Here is a 21,994-nt window from a genome sequence, read left to right as displayed (position 1 = left end):
TCGGCATTCCCAAGGTCAACCATTTACTAATAGACTTAATTTGCCAACTGGAATATGTAGTTTGCTGTGTCTGGTGTTCCCTTTTCACTGCTGTTTTTATACCCAAATCCCCTCTGATCCAACTGGCCAAGAACTTGCCTGAGATGTTCCCTTTTCCTGGTGCCCCGCTCTTTGCAGCAGAGATAAATGGATTAAGACCCTGAAATAATTGAAGCACATCAAGTAAAGAAGACAATCACTTTCCATACAGTTGTCTGCATTGATTGCAGTTTGAATGCATGATGACTTCTTTCTGGGAGTGTGAAAAAGAAATCGTTCATAAAATACCCAGGAAGTCTCTCAAGGAAACTAATTAATGGCATTATTATCTTAAGCACAGCAAAGATTATTGAAAAGTTTCCTGTTACTCAAAATACTTTACAAAACAAATTATGATTACCTTGGATACTGTGCTTTAACGAATCTTCCATTGATTTCCTGTATGTTTACAGAGAGGTTTTAGGCTTTATTTTCCACAATTTACACAGCATTTGAAGGAGAGGGCTTCATAGGTACCGGAAAGACAAAGTCATCTTCTCCTATTGCACGTCATAAAGCAAGAACCAAGAACTTGAAATGAAAAGGAAAAAATTAGAGTCCCATATCTGTGTCCTGCCACACCTGTAGCATTTCTCTATAGTATATAAACTAGAAATGAATTACCTGAATTGAAGGGTGATGTGCATATCCAGATGTGCTAGGCTATGCCACAGTTTTTACCAAAGTGGTTATACCAATTGACATTTAAATTGCATTGTATCCTTAACAACAGGTGGGATTTTGTACTTTTCAATTTTGCCACCTTTACATATATAAATGTATCTTATCTTGAACATAATTTATATTTCCTTCGCCATATTTTTAATGTGTTATGGCCATTTGAACCCTCCACTCCTTTTTTAGTGCTTCTCAAATCTTTTGCCCAATTTTCTCTTTGGTTTCCAGCCCTTTCCTTATTGTTCAATAATACTTCTTTATATTTTCAAAATATTTGTTATTGTGTACATGTGGTGTGTGTGTGTGTGTGTGTATGTTGGGAATATCTTCCCAATCTATGATTTGTACCTTTCACTTGGTTTATGATGCTTTTTGATGAGTAGAAGTTAATTCTGGATTTTAGCGTAAATTTTACCTACGTTTACTTTAGTTTTTTTTTCCTTTAGTCTATTCTTTTTGCATCTTGTCTAAGGAATCCATCCCTACGGTGAATTTCTAAAAATATACTCCTACATTACCTCCAAAAAGTTGTATGTCTTTGCTTTTCACATTTAGATCTTTAACCTACCTTGAGTTGAATTTTGTTGTACCCGTATATCAAGCAGATTCAGTTAGGAGACAGACCTCACCAACTTGGGTTTTCTTTCCAGTAATTTACTATAAAGAACTGTTCACAGTTGTAAACTACATAGTACATGTAACTATGTAACTAGAAAGACAAAACACACAAACAAAAAAAGAACCTTGAATTATCACAGAGGTAGCCGCTGCGGAGCAACTCTCACATGTACATTTCATTGTATGATTGCGGAAACTGCGAGATTGACATCATTGGCACATAGCCGCTTCCAGGAAGGAACCCATGTGTTGAGGAGGGGGTGCAGCTCTGTTGGTTCTGAAGTCTCTGAGCTCAGACGAGGGGCACTGGCCAGCTGGAGCCATGTTTCTGAGAGTGCAGTGAAGTTCTGCAAGTATTGGGAAAACTATAGACTGTATTTAACAGCTGCTACAATCAGGAGCTGCCTTTGGCTGTTGACTCAGAACAGAAAGCAAACCGGAAGCCAAGAAGAAGCCATCATTTGGAGGCGCTGCTACAAACTTCTATCCCTGTTTCCCCAGGTTAGTGAGACCATTATGCACTGCTTGGGATTCCCCCAGCCACGGTCTGGAAAACATTTCTGGAGCAAAAGCCAGGGCAGTCAGAGGGCTCACACATTTGAGTTCCCCTCATTATTCCGCCATCCGTCATCACAGTGCTACACTGCTGGGTTCCCAATGTCTGCAAAGAGCTGTTTTCCAGTTGTAGACAGCAGGGAGAGTGGATCAGTCCCAGTTAATCTAACACGGCTGAAAGCAAAGATGCTATGTCTTTGTTTCTATTCAGTTTTCATGCCTCTGGTAGTTTTTAAGTTTTATGTTATTCTTGTATTCTTTTAGTGGGTGCAAGGTCCTGACATACCTTTGTTATATATTTTAAATTTAACCTTAGTTTTTTTTGTTATTCTTCTATTTTTAATTTTTTCATTAAGAAATACGTTGCTTATGTTAACATGATTATAACTGGGTTTTTTTTTTGTTTTTTTTTTTTAATTTATTTTATTTTAATTTTTTTTATTATATTATGTTAGTAACCATACAGTACATCCCTGGTTTCTGGTGTAAAGTTCGATGATTCATTAGTTGCGTATAACACCCAGTGCACCATGCAATACGTGCCCTCCTTACTAACCTTATTGTTAAGTGAAATGGAATGTTTATAGTTTGCTAGTGAGGTTTTGCTGGTTACAAACTCTTTCGTTTGTCTAGATGTGAGTCCGTTTTCCTCATTCTTAAAAGATAATTTTATTGGACATAGAATTCTATCCAGGCATCTCCTTTCTCTGGCACAATAAAGCTATCCTACTTTCTTCTGACATTGTTATTAGTCTGCTATTCCTTTGTAGGTAAACAGCCTTTTTACATGATTTTAATCTTTTTTTTTTTTTTTCATTTTCGAAGGTCTGGAGTTTCACTGTAATAAATCTTAGATGCATTTCTTTATTCTCTACTTGGAATTCTCTGACCTCTTAAATCTTTGCTTACTTCATCCTTTCTGGAATTTCTCATCCATCGTGTCTTCAAATGTTGCCTCTGTTTTATTCCCTGTCTTTCCTCTTTTGGAAACTTTGCATACTTGATCCCCTTGGTCTTACACATCTCTTAGTTATTTTTTCACTTTTCGCACGGTATTTGATCTCTGCTACATCTGGGAAATTCCTATTATTTATTTCCAGTTTACTATGTATCTCTTCAGCTATGTCTAATCTAATATTAATTCTACTCAATTCTTACCTTGATTTTTTTAAAAATTCAAGCCATTATCTTTCTTTCCCGAATCTAGTAAGTTGCATTTTACCATGCCATGCTATAGAACGGTGCTTTCTAGTTTGACATTTTTCTTTTTCTTAAAACATAGTAAGCTGCATTGAAAACCATATCTGATACAGGAAGAATTTTTTCACTGTTCATTCTTGTTCTTGGACTTATTTTCTTAGGTACTTCATTGTTTTATGTTTTGTGCTGGTGATTTTCCTTGAAAATTACTGGTACAAAAATTTTTGAGGTCCTGGAAAAAAATACTTTTCTTCTGCCTATCTTAATGCCCGAGAGTCCTACGTGCCTAAAATTCACAAATTCATGTCTTGAGAATCCTTGGACCACTCAGGTGAATTTGAACGGTATACATGCAAGGAAAGGATCTGAGGTTACGATTTTTCCAGAACTTTTATTTTCTCCTTTGCTAATCAACACCTCTGCAGTTTTTCTTGTTATTTCCTAAGGGTGGGGAATGATAATTTTGTTTTGTTTCCTGCTTAACCTTTACCTCAACTTTGTAGCAATTTAGATCTAACTTTCTTGTGGAGAGACTGCGCTTAGAGTTCTAAACTTGGTTGGGCCTTGGCCATCTAGGCTGTGATGGGTGAAATTCATTATGGCAGAAATGGCTTGGTGTACTGTTTACCATTTTATATAATTTCCTTTATTAGATACTAGCCTGATAAAGCCCTGTTATCATTTCCATTCTTCAGTGCTTCTAAAAAGATTTTTTAAACATCTTAATTAATTTAATAGTAATAATTTATCCTAATACTATCAGTGAGAGATTTGGTCCAAATTGTATAGCTCACAATAGCCTCCAAAACAGAGGTTCCCTAGATCAATTTGCATGTGATATGGCATCTCCTTTAAGAACTATGTCTTTGTAGTTTTGACAAATACATTATTTTTTTGTTGACATCTCTCGCTATAGATAGCTTACAACAAATAGCTATTTTAATGACTGGGGATAAAAACTCTTGGGCAGATAATTTTGTTAAAATTTCCTTTGAAGCTACATATTTTTCAGGATGCTTGTTTCAACATCTTAGTATGCAAGCAGATTTCTTTCCAAAGAGATTATGAATATTGTTTTCTTATTCTCCTTAAACTTTGGCTTTAGAAGATTGCTCCTGTGTTATATGAAAACTCAAATTAGTGTTTAAATTAACTCCATAAATCAGATGAACGTATAAGCACAAGTAATAAGAGTATGATCACAAATTTAGATCATTCAGATCTGTTTGCCTACAGAAGGCGGCTCAGGTCTTATCTGTCCTCAAAAGGTTAGCCATTCAGTGTCAGGTATGAGGTTAATGGCAATTTTCAGTTTATATGAAACCTGTGTTCACCAAGACATCCCTGTCAGTGTACTTATAGGAATGGTTAGAGTCATTGAGGAAGGTCAGAGTTTTAGCCCCTGGGTGCCCACTATTATATCCTGCAGTGGTCAACAGCATCCTGTTTAAACATTTGTCAATCCATAGATTGAGAAAGATGATATTAGTGATGATGTTGATGGTGAATCTAATAGCACTTAAATAAGCCCAGATAATGACGTACCTACATGCAGTTTTTTGTGACGAGTTAGTGTCCACCAAGCTAAACTCCGACTGGTGAGTCCTTGAAGAACAAAAAGACCGGATCCTTGCCTTAATGGTATTGCTTTCATTCCACTGGGAAAAAGGCAATAAACTAATAGGTGATACAGAAAATGTAACTAGATTCATTAGCACTGTGGATAAAATAACAAGAAACTGCAAGAGGATAACAAAGGAAGGTTCCAATGAAGACTCACATATGTGATGGAATGTAGGTTGAGATGCGAGCATGAGAAAGACCAGCAACATGGAGAACCTGGGGAGTGGGGAGAACTTCTTCCTCCACCTGTTGGGAAAAGAGATGTGCCTGCCCTAGGAGTGGCCTGAAGGGAAATGTATTTGGGGAATAATGAGTGAGAAGCAAATTGGCTTGAAGGAGAGATTTTCCATTGCTGGGTCACGCAGGTCCTTTCAGACCCTGGTATGAAATCCCTTGGAAGGTGCAGAGATACCCAGAGGACAGAAGCAAACATACCAATAAAAAGCTAATAAATTAGGGGCGCCTGGGTGGCTCAGTTGTTAAGCGTCTGCCTTCGGCTCAGTTAAATCCCGGCGTTCTGGGATCGAGCCCCACGTCAGGCTCCTCCACTGGGAGCCTGCTTCTTCCTCTCCCACTCCCCCTGCTTGTGTTCCCTCTCTTGCTGCTGTCTCTCTCTCTAATAATAAATAAATAAAATCTTTAAAAAAAAAAAGCTAATATATTTGAGCATGAAAAAGTTGGTTTGGTCTTGAACAGGGGTCATCTCCATGGAGATGCATCCCATGAGCTCATGACTTGAACACTTTGCTCAAGCTCCTTGGGCCTCATGGCCTTCCTCTAAAATGACAGACATTGCTCTGTAATCTCTGAATTCCCTTTCTGACTAAAGACTCTGAATACAGTGAACTGGATGCCAGTGGGCACAGGCCTGCTCCAAGGACTTCTGAGTTTGGATCAAACGTTTTAATATGTTGCTGCTGTTGCTATAGATTTTTATTCTCAAATTTGTCATGGAATATACAGTGAGAGTAAGGGGAAAAGCTGGCTCCAGGGGAGATTTTTTTTGTAATCTAATTACTAATAACTTCTTCAGTGATTCTTAAAAACATTTTTAAAAGATCCAATTTTTGTCTATTCTCTTGCTAGAGAAATATTTATTTTGTTTTACAGAAAGACTGGTTGGGTCCTGTTATGTCTTTCAGAAGCCTGGTAGCATCACAGGAAAACATCATGAGTGGCCTTCAAACAGTCCTGAGACCCACAAAGTTTGAGACCCTCGTGAGGGCTCATTGCCTCTTCCTTTATAGACATGACTTATAAGTATTTCCAACTACGGTGATGACAGTCAAAGCCTGGAATTATTTCAGGTTGTCTGAATATTTGAACAAAATGCCATTTTTTAATTTCTTTTATTTGTATTGGTTTATATCATTGAATCTTTATTTAGTTTTTTCTATTTTTATAAAAAATTTATACCGGAGACAAAACATCCTGAGGTTATTCCCACGTTACGTGTTAGCAGAGGATGGGTGAGGTGGTGGACAGTAAACCAGGCTTCTCCTGAGGCGCCCACTATTACTATGAGAAATGCAGCTCAAAAAGGCCCCACTAAAATTCAAATCTGATGAGTAATTAAGACTCTTCCTAGCACTTCTTTCTAGAGAAGGCATTAATTTTAAGGTGTTGTTGCTTCACATTTCTGGGCTGGCTTTTGGAGTTGCCATGTGCCACTGATACATAAATCCAGAGTAGCTAAACAGGAGGAGAAAGGAGAATAATTAAGGAATGGATCTGGAAATCTAGAGACAAATCATGTAACTGGCAGTCTGATGGGGATGCTGGGGCCAAGGCACAAAACTGGACAAGTTGCATGCTCTTCCCTAGTTAATCCTAAATGTTTCTGATGCAGTCTGTTGTAGAAAGATTTAATGCATCAGGTAGAGAACCTCTAAGGCACTATTTGCTTATAACTTATTCAGTTCCTTCTTGGCATACATTGTAATCATTTTATTTATAAAAGATGTCTACTCCTTTTCTACCTACACTTGAAAGACCCAGACTTCCATTTTACTTCAACCCTTCCCTGCTTTAATTTGATGGAATTACAGCCCTCCAGAATACTGTTTGCTGCCAAGGTCCTAATTAGTTGTCGGACAAAAATGTCACAGGAGGAAGTCACCATCTCAAAACGTGTTTTAGCCTCTTGTTTTTACAAATGTTTGCAATACCTTACCAATCGTTTTTTTCCCTGTAATCAAGTTCAGCTTATAAAGGAGATGTCTGTTAAAACACATAGAAAGAGAAATGTTATAAAAACAAGACGACATCTAATTTTTTTACTTATTTAGGTGGCATCTTGACCTATTTATTTTCATTACGCTTTATATATAATAATTGCATTTTCAATAACATCAATTGGAACAAATAAAGTTTCAAGCCCTCAGTAAAGGGAACTGACAGTTATTTGTGCCTGGAGACTTACTAACATCATGTTAAGACCTCAAACATGATGTGCAAAGTATTGTTAGCCGTATCTACCTAACTAAGGCTCAGGGGCTGCCACACGATCATGTGACGTAGTTATGTGCAGCTAGGATTTGAACATAAATCTGTGGGGCCACATAGTAGTTTTCTCTACTGTTGGAACTTAAAAGTCTTGTCTAAGGCTAGCAACATCAATATTGCCTGGGAGCTTAATAGAGATGCGGAATCCCGATTGGCACCCCAGACCAAACTACAGCAGAATCCTTATTTTAACAAGATCCCCTGATGAATCCTATGCATGTTAAAGACTGAGAAGTACTGATTTATACACCGTGCCTCCAATACAAGGTGGTTTCTTTTCTCATTTCCTCTTTCTTCTCTTATATGAGGCAAAAACAATCATGGGGCGTACTTTAAACAAATTCATTTTTATTTCCCCACATAACACATCTACTTTTTTATAGGAATAGTCTGGGATCTCATAGCACTATTCAAATTCTTTTTCTTTCTTTACTTAAATCATCTCCTCTCACAGACCATTCCTTTTCTTCTTCATCTCTTAACATCCATTACAAATTTCCTGAGCAAACGGACTCCTTTTATTATCAGGTGGCAAGGCAGCTAGTGTTTCCTTGTTTGTATCGTGACAGGAGAACATTCGTGGGTTACTTTATAAATCCTGCACATATTTCCAATTCGTTTTTCGTGTACCTTGAGCAATTGCTTTTATACATACCCTTTGAGCATGAGTATGTGTACATACGTAGTGGGGAAAAAAGCACTGGTTATTAGAGTTTCTCTTTTCATTTTGGTGGTTTCTAGTTTGTAAAACACACTTTCTACGTATTACACCACCTCCACTTTATCACAAAGTTAGCTCTGAATGCTACACGACTACTTTGGAATCATTTTACAGACTATCCCAGGGAGTAAATATCCAGATACATTTAAATCCAGTAAACAAAACTAACTCATTCCACTTTGCCATTATGAATTATTGATTATTTCTGGTGGTCCACATGGCACTATATAATTAAATATATGTGTGTATGTGTGTATATATATATATATATATATATATATATGTTTCTGTTTCAATTTTATGATGTTCTTAGGATGATATAGATGTGTGTCTTCTTTCATAGATGACTATATCTGTGGGGTTTTTTTTAGATGGGCTTAGAATAAGAAAATATTTCAAATTGAACTACTTTTCTTTTTGTAGAATTACTTCATTAGTTTTTCTGCAACAAACCCTTGTGAATAATAAAATTACACAAGCTTGCTTCAATTGAAAAAATTTAACCCAGAATTTAGAGATTAATTAATTAAGGTTATCTCAAAATCATGACTTCATCCATTCAATAGATATGTGTTGATTGTTTCAATTTTTATGTGTTTCTGGTCTTGTGATACAATGAGGAAAAAAATACGGTTCCTGCCGTCACATAGTTGATAACACTATAGTGAGACAGACATGGAAATGCTAAATTACGACATGGGGAGTCAGTGCTACGATGATTTCTGCTTCACAGTATAGATGTGATTTTGCTTGAGATTTGAGGGATAATGGCAGATAAATGGGCTTGATTGTGAAGGCAAATAGATGAGGAATGTTGGTATATGTCTGGAACAGTAATGAGAAGAAACAGTGGTGGGAGATGAAGCAGGACAAGCTGGTTGAGGTCTGTTCAAGATAACATACACCATGCAAAGAAGGGAACAAACCATGAGGAGACATCAAAGAACCCTCCACCCATAATACTTGATATTTTTCAGTACTCACCACGTGCCGAGCATTGTATATAGAGTCTGTAATTCGTTTTCAATTCTATATGTGAGGGGACATAATGGTGAATCGTATAGTGCGTTATACAAAGTAGAATATCTGAGATGTGAATCCAAGATTTGCTGTTCCTCACACTCCCCCCCCCAAAAAGATTTTTCATTTATTTATTTGAGAGACAGAGAGCAAGCACACCAGGAGGGGGAGGAGCAGAGAGAGAGAGGGACAAGCTGACTCCCCACTGAGCAGAGAGCCCGACACAGGGCTCAATCCCAGGGTCCCAGGATCATGACCTATGCCGAAGGCAGATGCCCAACTGACTGAGTCACCCAGGCCCCCCCGCCTTTTAAAATATGCAATATATCATTTATTCAAAGGATACGAATTTTGTATATGTAAAATATGACAAAAAGCGATATAGTGTTCTCACCTATTCAGTTTAACAAATTAAAACATCAGTAACACTATGGAGGTCCCTGTTGTGTCCCTCTGAAATCTAAACACCCTCCAGGGGTAGCTGATTTTCTTATATTTGTGCCCATCTCCATGATAGATGGTTTATTTATTTAATTTTGTTTTATTTTATTGAGCTAAGAACACTTAACATGAAATGTACCCTCTTATCAAATTTTTAAGCGCACAATACAGTATTGTGGGTTGTAGGCTCTATGTTGCATAGTCTAGATCTCTAGAACTTACTCATCTTGCATAATGGAAACTTTATACCTATTGATTAGCACCTTTCCATTTCAGAAGCTTACTTAAATAGTATTATACTGAACATGTATTTTGGTGACTTTTTAAAATTCAATCCTACATTTACGGAATTTTTCTCTGTTGATGAATGTAGCTGTAGAGAACTTGCTTTCCCAATCCATGTATGTTTTAACCTTCTAATGTCTGTTGGGTGTTTCTAAGTTAATCGCTTTTATTGTCAGTGCTGTTATAAAATTTTTATCTATGTCTCCACATGCACTTGTGTAAAAAGTCTTCTAGAGTATTGACTACATCTAGGGTGTTATTTCTGGGTTGTGGGAAGTGTTCACATTTAATTTTAAAAGATAATACTGAGTAGTTTTTCAAATTGGTTTCACTGGTTTGCACTACCATCCCTACCATCTGCTTTCCATGACCTTGTCAATAAGTACTTCTTTAAAAAAAATTTGGGCTAATCTCATGGGCTGTAAATGGCATTTCAAGAATCCAATTACTAGGCAGTTTTTTTTTTCTTATAATACATTGACTTTAATATTTCTTTTTTTTCCTTTTATTATATTATGTTAGTCACCATACAGTACATCCCTGGTTTCCGATGTAAAGTTCAATGATTCATTAGTTGCGTATAACACCCAGTGCACCATGCAATACGTGCCCTCCTTACTACCCATCACCAGTCTATCCCATTCCCCCACCCCCCTCCCCTCTGAAGCCCTGTTTGTTTCCCGGAGTCCATAGTGGAAGACTTTTATATTTCTTCCATGAAAAGCCCAGTCGAGCTTTCGCAAGTTTTTCTTATTGATTTATAGGTGGTCTTTTCATATTCTGGATGCTAATTCCTTTGTCAATTATGTGTATTGCAAATTATTTTCCCAGTTTATGGCTTATTGTATTGATTGTTTTTGATGAAGAGAAGTTTGTGATTGTACTGTAGTTAGAGTTGTCAGACTCTGTCTCTATTCTTTGTGTATTTTGTGTCTTGTTTAAGGAAAGTAACTTCAGCTTGAGTTAATGGATGTGTTCTGCTCTATTTTCTTTGGAAAGTTTTAAAGATCTGCTTTTTAGATTTTTGTATCAAATCCATTTGAAATTGACTTTTGTGAATGAGTGTGTGTTGGAATTCCAATGTTGTTTTTCTCTGTGTGAATATTTTCGGAAGACTTTAGGCAGAGATGTTGCGTGAGTACATTTTTACTTGAGGATGGACTTGGTTAATATAAATTAAAGAAAACAGACCAGTAAAGAAGCTACTGCTATGGTTCCAGCAAAAGATATCGAGGGCCTGAATTAGGAGGGTGGGCAGTGAGATATAAAGATATTTTGGGACCACAGACAACAGGACTGGACATCAGATTTTAATGGGCATAAATAACATTTGGATCTTTAGGGTTTTTTGAGTTTCTAAATGAAATTCTCTATTGCCCTGTCGTGGAGCAGTGTCCTTGAGCGTCCTCCGCTTGCACTGCTCTTCCTTTAGACCTTTTCACTTCCTTCAAGTCTGCTGAAGTTCAGTTTTATAAACGCGGGCTCCTTCAAGTATCCTTTACAAAATAGCGGTATCAATCTTCCCAGCGTAGTTGCATACAAATACCTGCAATCTCTAGTTCCTTGTGATTTATTACCATCTTTGCATGATTATTTTTATAGCGTCTGTATATTTTCGCTAGATTATAAACTCCGTGAGGGAAGAAGTTTCATCTCTTTGTTTACTGCCGTATGGCCAGAACCAAGGCCAGTGTCTCCTAAATAGTCAGAGTCATTGAGTAAACAAATGGGCAGAAAGTGAATACAATTGACCCTTGAACAATTGGGGAGTAAGGGGTGCCAACATCCAAGCAGTAGAAAACCCACCGATAACTTTTGATTCCTCAAAAACTTAATAACTAATTGCCTACTGTCGACAGAAGCCTGACGAGTTACATGAACAGTTGATGAACACGTATTTTTTGTTATATGTATTATATACTGTATTCTTACCATAAAGGAAGCCAGAGAAAAGAAAATGTTACTAAGGAAATAGGAAGAGAAAATATATTTACAGTACTGTACGTATATTGATTGAAAAAAAGTCTGCTTATAGATTGGCCTCTGGCTGGGACATGGGTGGTGGTGGCAGGCCGGGTCCCAGGATAGCCATGTTCCGTAGCCCGGTGGCCTTGGCTCAGCTGCAGCAGCCTCTGGACGGGCCTAGGGTGGCAACAGCAGCCCATCTGTCTGGAGGTGCACCACCTGCCCTAGGCCAAGGGCAGCTGCGGCCCCATGTGAGTGTGCGGGCCTCTGGGAGGCCGCGGGGCCTGGGCTCCACTGTGAGGAATAGTCTGCACCCAGCCCAGGAGGAGCCCAAGGTCTCCAGCCACCCAGGCACAGCCGTGGAGCCTGGTGGGGAAGATTTGGAGGGCAGGGGCGCAGGGCTCCCTATGCAACACAGTCCCTACTGCCTGGATAGGGACCTTCCTTTGCTTCAGCCCAGCCTCCTGCCCAGCAGCCCTGGGAGCGACACTTGACTACCGTGTCATCGCACAGGGCATCTGCAGCCCTGCCTGGTCTCGGCATCCCTGGGGGATGTTGACTGCCGTAGCAGTCCTCCCAAGATACTCAGAAGGCAGGAGGCATGACCTGTGTACCAGCAGCCTTTGATTTAGTCCCACAGAGACTGGGGTGGGCGGTTGTAAATAAATGCCTTCTGGCTTTTGCTTATCAACTCTTCAAAGAAATAAAATCTGCATATAAGTGGACCTGGGCAGTTCAAACCTGTGTTGTTCAAGGATCAACTATAAATACACACCCATGAAATGTATTCTCTTTTTAACAAGAGCGGCTTGTGTAGACCTAATGTTTTTGGAATTTTGACAAGTTTTTGCTTTTCCTACAATGGCAGAACTCTGGGGAGGTGGCAGAAGGAACCACTGGGCTTAGAGCCATCTTCCTATCAGATGTCACCATATACTTACAAAACAATTTAAGAATGAAAAGGACAAGCAGAAGGAACGATTGTGCATACCCCAGTCTGGCCTGCACATAGCTGGGTAAGACCATCCACCATCTTTATTTCACACTGACAATAAAAGCAATGACCTCTGAATTCACTGAACGTTCAGAGATAAAACAAAATAAAACCGTGAAAATTAATTGGCCTGTATCTCAGCACCTGCCTAGATTGAGGCAAGCCCTTCCTGTGCAGTCCCCTCCTTCCTGTGTTCTAGGGCTGCATTAACCGACAGCCCCCAACTCGGCTGGCTTTGGCATGTTCACAGTTAGATTGCCTTGTCTGTCTTCATCCATGCTTTAGAGAAGACAACCATGGTAGATGATTCAAGAAGCATGTAAAACAACTTCTGGGCTGGAGCTCGCCTAGTCTTTGGTCTCATTAGAGTTTGACAAGCATGTTTCCCCCAATCCACACCTTAGACCCAGAAAACTTAAATACTGTTACCTGCATCTATTCTGATATCACTGCTGGCTTAGATGACCCCCAACAACCAAGTACATGGCTACTCTAGACCAGGCTTTTCTCAAGTATGTAAGGTGAATATACATTACCTGCTGATTTTGTGGATTCTGATTCAGTAGGGCTGGGCGGGGGGGTGGGGGCTACGATTTTGCATTTCTTATAAGCTCCCAGTTGATGTTGATATCCCTAGGACCTGTACCACACTTTGAAAAGCAAAGCATATAGACTTCTGATCAAAATACTAAATATTATCAGCCCAAATTGAAAGACGAGTTGTTGGGTTTTTTTTAGACAAATTATTGAAACAAACTAGGTGATGAAGATGTTGGAGTTCAGAATCAAGTCTACTTTGAAATATATATTTTATATGAAATAAAATAAAATATTAGGATGAGATATTTTTCTTTTAATCCTAGATTAGATGAAACATCACCGATAGTGCTTAAAGCTATAGTAAAATGTGGGCAAAATGAAAAGAAGATCCTTATTGAAAATGGAAAAAAGCAGAACCAACATTGGTAAAATCAAATCAGAGAACCAAAATATGAATTTAAAAAAGTATACTCAGGATGCAGAAGAGATGTCTCAGAAATTAAACTGAACGTGAGAGTACATGAACAGCACCAAACCCAGGTCATAAAAATTCTGGGCAAGCCTACCCAGGAAGAGGTGAATGATTACAATCAGTAATTATGTAACAAAAGAAAATCTTCCAACCATAAAGACTTTTAAGGGCAAGAAGGCTTACTGTATGCAGGTAAAATTACTAAGTAGAAACTAATATCCAGGCATTCCCTGACAAGTTTTTAAACCTCAAAGCAAAAATAAGTAGCTTATGCTGCTAACTATAAAAATAATTCATTTTCAATGAAGAGAAACCAGACTAGATTTGAATTTCTTCTCTGCAGCAGTCAAAACCAGAAAGCAATAAAGAAACATCTATAAAACCGTCAGAAAGTTTAAATGTTAGGCAAGATTTTACAACTTGACATGTTGTCCTCAAATATAATGCAATAGAAAGACACTTTTTGTCCTGCAAAGACTCTAGAAATCTATCGGCAAGCACCAGTCACTCAAACCTGGCTACTAAAGGTAGGCTCAAACACTAAAGGCAGACGACAGAATGAACTCCTAGATCTGAAATGTGTAAGTTGTTTCCTGGGTTAGTCAATTTACAGAGGTTGATAAATAAGAACACAAGGTACATTATTCATGCCCCTTTTATAATCTTCAGCACATTGCATTATAGTTTTACAGTTGCTCCTTATGAGACCTTTCCTCCATAGAATGATAATCTTGAGAGCAAAGACATTTATTTACAATATCTAGTATATGCCTGAAAGTATTTGTCAATTACCTCTGTTGTCTCTTGTGGCATAATCTCATTTAAATCCATTCCCTTGCCTCCTACATCTAATCATATTGAGAACTTTTGTGACGGGAATCATAGAAATCACTAACAAATCCTATTTAGAGATTCTGTATTTCAGCAATCTTTTCCAAACCAAAGTTTAATTTTTACAGCAACTTTGGACAGTGGAGCTCAGAGCTGTGTCTGAAACATGACATGAAAGGTACATACACACAGGTTATGATGGAAAAACAGAGTTTTTGAGGGAGGTGGGAAATGGCAGCTGGCCCAGTGAGGGACTCCCCAGGCCCAGGTCTGCCACCTAGAAAAAGAAACTGCTACTCTGTGGAAGTGGCATGGTTTCCTCCTAGGAATGCTCTTCTTTCCATGGCAAATCATTGTTCACTATCCTCTCTACAGTCTTATCAGGATCTCCTTTGATGTAATTTGTAGTGTAATTCAGTTGTCGCTGATGAAAACCTTTCATTCCAAGTACTCATAGCCAAGCGGCTTTCAATTATATCAATATGTAGCTTTAAAACTGGTCTTTTCATTGGATAAACTTTGACAAACATACTAATTCACAGAGTAATATGAGTTATAATTATACCAAAATACAGGATAATGAATAAAATGATCATTAATATATTAAAGAGTACAACTGGCAAAATATTTGTTTAGGGTTAACTTTATAAATAATAGTAATCACTATCATTATTAGTAAATAGTAATGTACATTCTAAAAACTAGAGGCCACATGGAGCTTCTCCTTCAAGAATTTTCCTAATGAGGAGGGCTGAGAAGCCAAGTTGGAAATTTCTTGACCTGTGTGCTAAATACTTCAGGGCTTTCTTGCTCTCCCATGATGCCGCTAAAGTCAATAGGCTGGGGCTGCTTCTGACCCCTGAGGAAACATTTCACACTGGAAAAGCCTGAGAGAGAATTATCTTCTGAGTTTTAGGACCAAAAATTTAAGAATTTTATCTTTTTTTCATTTTTAAAATTTTTATTTCATAATAACCCACAGTAACACAAGTATATCCCCTTAATCTTTACAAAGCAGTATCTTATAATCATTTCACTTCATTCTTAGCAATAAGTCTTTTTAAATCACAGTGATTACGTAGGAGCAGTATCATGGTTGGCTCTCTGTTAATCACTCTACGTGAGTGGCCTCCTAGAATCCTTGCAACTCTGTGGTGTGGAGTTTACGCCTTTACCCATTTTAGAGAGAAGTAGCGAGGCACAGGAAGTTCACATAAGCTCCTGCAAATTACAGGGCTAATGAGTGATTGGAGTAAAAGATCAAACCCACCGTATTGATCTGCTTATGGATAAGAAATTTTATTGTCATGGCTGTAAGATTGTAAGATTTGGTTATTCTTTTTTTCCTCCTAATTTAATTAAGAGTCTTGTAAAACCTGTGTGAATGAGTTGTTGGCTTTAGTCATACTGTCCTTTGGATTTTTTTTAAGATTTTATTTATTCGAGAGAGAGAGAGAGAGTGTGTGTGCACCCAGAGTGGGGAGGGGCAGAAGGAGAGGGAGAAGCAGACTCCCCACTGATCTGGGAGCCTGACATGGGGCTTGATCCCAGGACCCTGAGATCATGACCTGAGCTGAAGTCAGACGCTTAACCAACTGAGCCCACCCAGGCACCCCTGGATTTTTTTTTTTCTTAATTGCTATAACATTTTGAAGAAGTTAATTGTGCCTTCCCCCTGCGTTTCAGTAAAATGCCCAGTGCTTCTTGCTTTATTTCCAATCTAGTTGAACTTGGGACGCCCACCCCCCCTTGCATCCTACCTTCAATGACTGCTCTTTGGCCCAGATGTGGGGCATGGACCCTTTTCATTGATTTCCCCACCATTTGCCAAAGGGATAGCAAAGGTTTGGGGAGATAGAAGTGGTGTTTACATAACAGATTACTGTAACAAAATTTACAATTAAAGACTTGACACTTTTCTTAATTTCATTTGCGTGTATGTGTGTACCATCTAATCTCCAACCAAAATTTTCCCTCTTTCTGATTTTTCTCTTGGGCTTTCTGCCTGCCCCCATGTGGCTAGAGAACTCTTCCCTCTCTTTCTGATGCCCTGAGCATCTGAGCTTCCTTCCCTTTGCCCTAGAAATCTCAGGATTCTTCTTACTTTAACATGTAGATAAATGTAATCTCTTCAGTGTGGTCCTATTCTCCCAGACCAGCCCCGAGAGTAGAGCATCCCATTTTGTAAGGCAGACTGTCTAGTTTCACAAATGAAGACCCCTCTACTAGGAAGTAACAAAGTATTTTCCTGAATGAAAATTGTTTTTTGTTTGTTTGTTTTTGTTTTGTTTTGCTTTGTTTTTATGGAGTGGAAGGAACTGTATCAGGTTTGGTTTTAAATACCAAATGTCCTCCCTTTTTCTGTACTGATGAAAAGATCGCCCCAGCCTTGGGTCTTGTATTGCTTTTGTCTCTTCTCCTTTAATCTAACAATTCTATAAATGGCTTTCCAAGTAATAGCCCCTCCTGGATCGTGGAAGTGTTTGGAACTTTTTGCTTCCTCCTTTTACATAGACCTGTTTCCCCCCCTCTATTACCTCTGCTTTGGCGTATTGTGCTCAGATTGGCCCCAGTTTGATTCATTTAAGCCTGAGCCCTTCACTTCATCCTGGGAGGAATGAAGGTGTATGCCCCACAACACTGGGTGAAAGTGAATTAAGCTGAGATGAATAGACTTGCTCTTGCTAAGAAGGAGTGCCGGGAAATGCACCGGAAATTCAGTGTACCACCCATCCAAGGGCTGTTTCCCCAGAACTTCCAGTATGAACAGACTTCCTCTCTGAACAGCTGTAAGTACTTCTCCTTTGCTCCACTCTGTGCAGCAGTGCCCGCACCTGGGCTCTCCTAGAGGCAGAATATGGCTGATCCCTGGGAGAGCCACTGCAGATCTACCCTGCTCAGGTTAGGAGGACAGAGCTGTGTTAACATTCAGAGTAAGGACCATGTATGATGAGTAAAAGGGGCCCTGGGGGAGGGCGGCGCATTCCCAGGAGAGAGCAGACAGTGTAGGACAGGAGCCCCGTGAAAGGGAAACCAGATGGGATGGCCCACTTTATCTTCTTTTAGACACATGGGTCACAGCTTTTCACGAGTTCCTTCTCGAGAAAGGTCTGCATGCTGAGAGCAGCCTGAGACACAACTCTTGATGCAAATTGTTTTATTTTAAAATATATTTATATGTATATGCTGTATTTTATAGGGACTCTCATTTTCTTGCTGTATAAAGCTTCTAATTAGTATTCTCTAGCCAGTGTTTAATATATATATATATTCAATATATACATATATTTATATATATAATACATATTATATATAAATACATATTATATATAAATATTATATATACATATATACATACATATATATATATTTCTGGCCTGGATAGACTATCTGAATGTTTCTGATTCTGATGAAGGGATAATTATACAACTCCTACTTTCCTCCAACTCCCTTACCTCATCCTAACTTGTCCTGACCCATGTACCCTTTAGAAAGGCAGGCTCCCTCTAGACCAGCTTGTAAATATTAAATACACTTGATTGTTCAGACAAATTTATTTGAAATTCATTTTTTTCTTTGGACAGAAACCATTGTTGACCTGCTCTAACCACATGTCATTAGTTTACTTTGAAGGAAGTGTATATATTTCCATGATCTTTTTTTTTATCCTTAAGTAATCATGACAATGCCTTTATGAAAAGTTTTTTAAAGCATAATTAAGAAATCTTGTGTAATTGGGATCACTCAGGCTTACCGTTTTTCAAACTCAGACTTCTTTGAAGTCACCAGTAATTTTTTAGTATCATTAATGGAGAATTTAGTCCTGTTAAAATTAAGCTAGCTATTGTTTCCTCTTTCTGACTCAGCTACTTAGTTTGGTATTCACTGGAATTTATTGAGAGGTGTTGCAAAGGCAACAGTGTAAACTACACTGGAATAAGACTTTACGAGGAAAACATAAACAAGCATACAGTGTCAAATAAATCATCCTTAATGGTGGAGTAGAAAGTTTGGAGTTAGAAGGCCTGCTTTGAATTCTTACTCATTTATTGGTTCATCCACATGTGTTGAGTGACCACCTTAAGTGAAGCCCCAGAGACAGGTACAGTTTCCTAACAGTGAGACCTTGTGCTAACTATCATATCCTCCCTGATCCTTCGTTCCCTTAACAGTAACATGAAGGAAATAATACCTATTATAATATAATAATTACATTAAACTATAATAATTTATCCAGGGTTCTTATGCGTTCTTAATGAGGTGCTATATTAAAATAGTGAGACAACAGAGATGGAAGCATTTTTTAAATCCTGAAGTAATTATTGTAATTATGGTTGCTTATGCAAATAATGGAAAACATTTTACTCTGTGTTCTCTACGAGTTACGTAGGAAGGAAAAAAGTTATGTAAGACCTTGCTACTAGCATTACATGCTGGCATCCCCAGCAATGGCAAGATTTAGAAAATAGAAGGTGGCATAGAAAGTGTATTCCCAAAGCTGAGGTCAAGTATGGCAACTGGCAAATGCGGTCATTAGTGAGAAGGTCCATCCATGGGTGTAGAGGAAGGGGCGCTTGAAGGCAGCAGGACTCTGGAAGGACATTTAAGGGAGGGATGTACAGAACGGAACCTTGAAAGATGGAGATTCAGTGAACAAAGGTGGGACAGTCCCAGGAATGCACGCAGGATGTCAGTCTAGCTAGAGCGTGGCTTTGAGAGTAATAAGGTAAGCGGTAAAGCTAACAAGTACAATGGAGAGTCGGAAGAGCAGAGGGACAAGTGGAATGGTTCTATTTGAAGCGTCGATATCACTTAACATCAAACAAATGGCTTAGAACCTTGATTTATCAGTTATTGTTTGCCAGTAAGGACAAGGTACAAACTCTGAGGCTTAGATGCCTCATCTGTGAGTATCTGTCTCTCATCATTGCTTGGAGGACTAGATGACATAAAATTCATCACAGTATCTGGCATATGTTACTTTCTTAATAAACTTTCCTCTTTCTCTTCGTGGTTGCATTTGGAGCTTTGACCTTAAATTATAGTGTAAATACCTCATGATAGTTTCCCTGCACGTTTTATCACTTAGATGTGTCTCAGATTTATATCATCTGCTTCCTATAGCCTAAAACCTGAAAGGATTGTCTTCAGAACTTATCCAGCAGGATATACACGTAAGTTCATGTGTAACTGTAGCCCTTGAATTTTTCCCTAACCAGTTGCACTTGCTTCTTCACCCGAATCCAAGTTCTTAAAACATCTGGATTATGTTAATAACATCCAGGAGAGAAGGTAGACTATTAGTTACGTATCCTTCACTATCCGTTGCCTGCTGTCTACTTATTGTAAGAAACAAGCTATTTCTGAGTGCCGATGACTCCAGATTTGACTTCATTTTCTTAAGTAGTTCAGAACCGCACCTATCAGCATCTATTTCTTTCTCGTAAATAAAAGGTGACCTTTCTGTTCATCTTTTTCTTTGGTTTCTCTTTAGAGAATAGATCAAGATGATAAAATAAGAGGAGTCTTTCCTCGCTTTGTGCTATTGTTTTGCTCCAGTTCTTGGCAGCTATGATCTCAAAAACAGTTTTTCAATGCATGGTAAGAATAGAAGCAATTTTTTAATATTTTCAAAGAATGAGAAAATCTTAAAATGGTTCCAGTTCTCCTGTTTTATTCAAGCAAGGCATTTGTTTCTTATTCCTTTTCCGTTTTTTGTGTCATGACCTCATTTATTTCAAGCACCATTGCTGTCTCGTTGGGCCCAGAACTTACCTGAGCAAAGGAGCCATGGACTAGCTGCCCTCTTCATCCTATCTTGTCCTCCATCTGCTCTGCCGTAGCCCTCCCACCCCCTTTCCAGCCCTCCCACCCTTCCTTAGGTGTAAGACGTCGTTTCCTCTTAACTCCATGCTAGAGAGACTCTCTGAAGGGTCCTGATTTCTTGTCTCCCCTTTGTCCTGCACACTGTTTCCAACATCATCTTGCCTTTGCTCTCAAGATTTAGAAATGATTTCTGAATTATGAAGCTTTGTCACCTGGAGGGTCCAGGACAGTGGCATGGTCTGCTTAAGTGAAGTGTTGCCCATACTTGAAAAAAGTCACAGATTCCTGGGCTCCCTCCAAGACTTGCTGAATCCATTTTGAGGAATAATCCTGAAAATCTATATACTTAGGAAGCATAACAGGTGATACTCATATACAGGCTTGTTTGGAAATCTAGCCCTGTGGAGTGTACAGAATGCAAATCGGAGAGCTGGAGAGTCTGAGAATGGCAATACCACATTTAATATCTGCAGAGAACTGGGAAAGTCATTTAACTTCCTTATGTTTTCCCATTCAAAAATGAAGACATTAACAGTCATCTGTATTGCAAGGCTAAAATATGACAAGATACATACAAAGGCTGACACCGTATACTAGCTCCTTCTGCTTCCCTTTTTGCTCCATTGCTTTTCTGAAGCTTGGTGAAAAGAACGAATGGTGCTTTCTTTTCCTCTTACCAAATAGGCTTGTGAGAGGCAGATCTGAGATTCCAGAACCACAGCTCTGGCTTTGATTTCCCTGCACACACGAGTCAGATCTACAGGACCAAACATAAAGGGTTTCAGGGTCCCATGCAAAGTAAAAGAACTGGTAGAAACAGCTCTCCTTCACCAAGACTAGATGGTCTGGACTTAAAATGGAAAGACCCTAGGACATGCCCAGGAATGACAAGGGATCATGATTCAGCACCCCAAGCCCCTATATATCCAGCTTTAGTCCAGAAGTCTAAATCCAAATGGACCCGGGGCGCAGTTCTGGAAAGCTAGCATGTCCGAAGTGGGGTGGGCTCAGGAACAGGGGAACTTGCACCTGATGAGTGGACCGATCAGGCTTGGCCATGAACAGCAGCGTGAGCAGCCACAAACCAGAGATGGAGGCGTGAAGCCAGTAGGTCAACATCCCAGATCTGCCACAAATTTGCAACAGTTTTCTGATACCAAGTGCTCTGCCCTGTGCCCACCTGGATTTTTCAGATGATCCATGGGGTCCAACCATGCCCTGCAGAATTGATCTGTAGGCTGATTGCAGGTGAGATTGGGAAGTGCAGGCTGAGGTGGACTATGGGCTCTTCAGCCCTAGAAATGAGAGGCGCGTGCTTGGGTTATATCAGTAGAGGTTTACTGCAGAGTCCAGCCCAGGGTGTGGTGAGTAGGCCAGTGTTTTACAGGCCTCTCCGCCATGGCTAGCCTGGGTTTGTGCAAGTCAGTTCCAGCTGTCCCCTCACTAACCTGACCTGAAGTCTGGATAGCTTGATTGGGATTCTGGGTCACTGGGAACCAGGACAACTGGAACTTGACCACACTTCTTCCTTGGAATCTGTTTCCCTGAAAACCCCAGCCTAGCCTCACTGACTCCTAAGGCCTCTTTCTTTTGCTCTACATCCCTAGGCTTCATAATAGCCATGGAAAGTTGAATGAGCTAT

The sequence above is a fragment of the Ursus arctos genome, unplaced genomic scaffold, assembly GCF_023065955.2.
Source record: "Ursus arctos isolate Adak ecotype North America unplaced genomic scaffold, UrsArc2.0 scaffold_7, whole genome shotgun sequence".
In the NCBI taxonomy this organism is placed as follows: Eukaryota; Metazoa; Chordata; class Mammalia; order Carnivora; family Ursidae; genus Ursus; species Ursus arctos.
Note: the sequence above shows the minus strand (reverse complement) of the source record.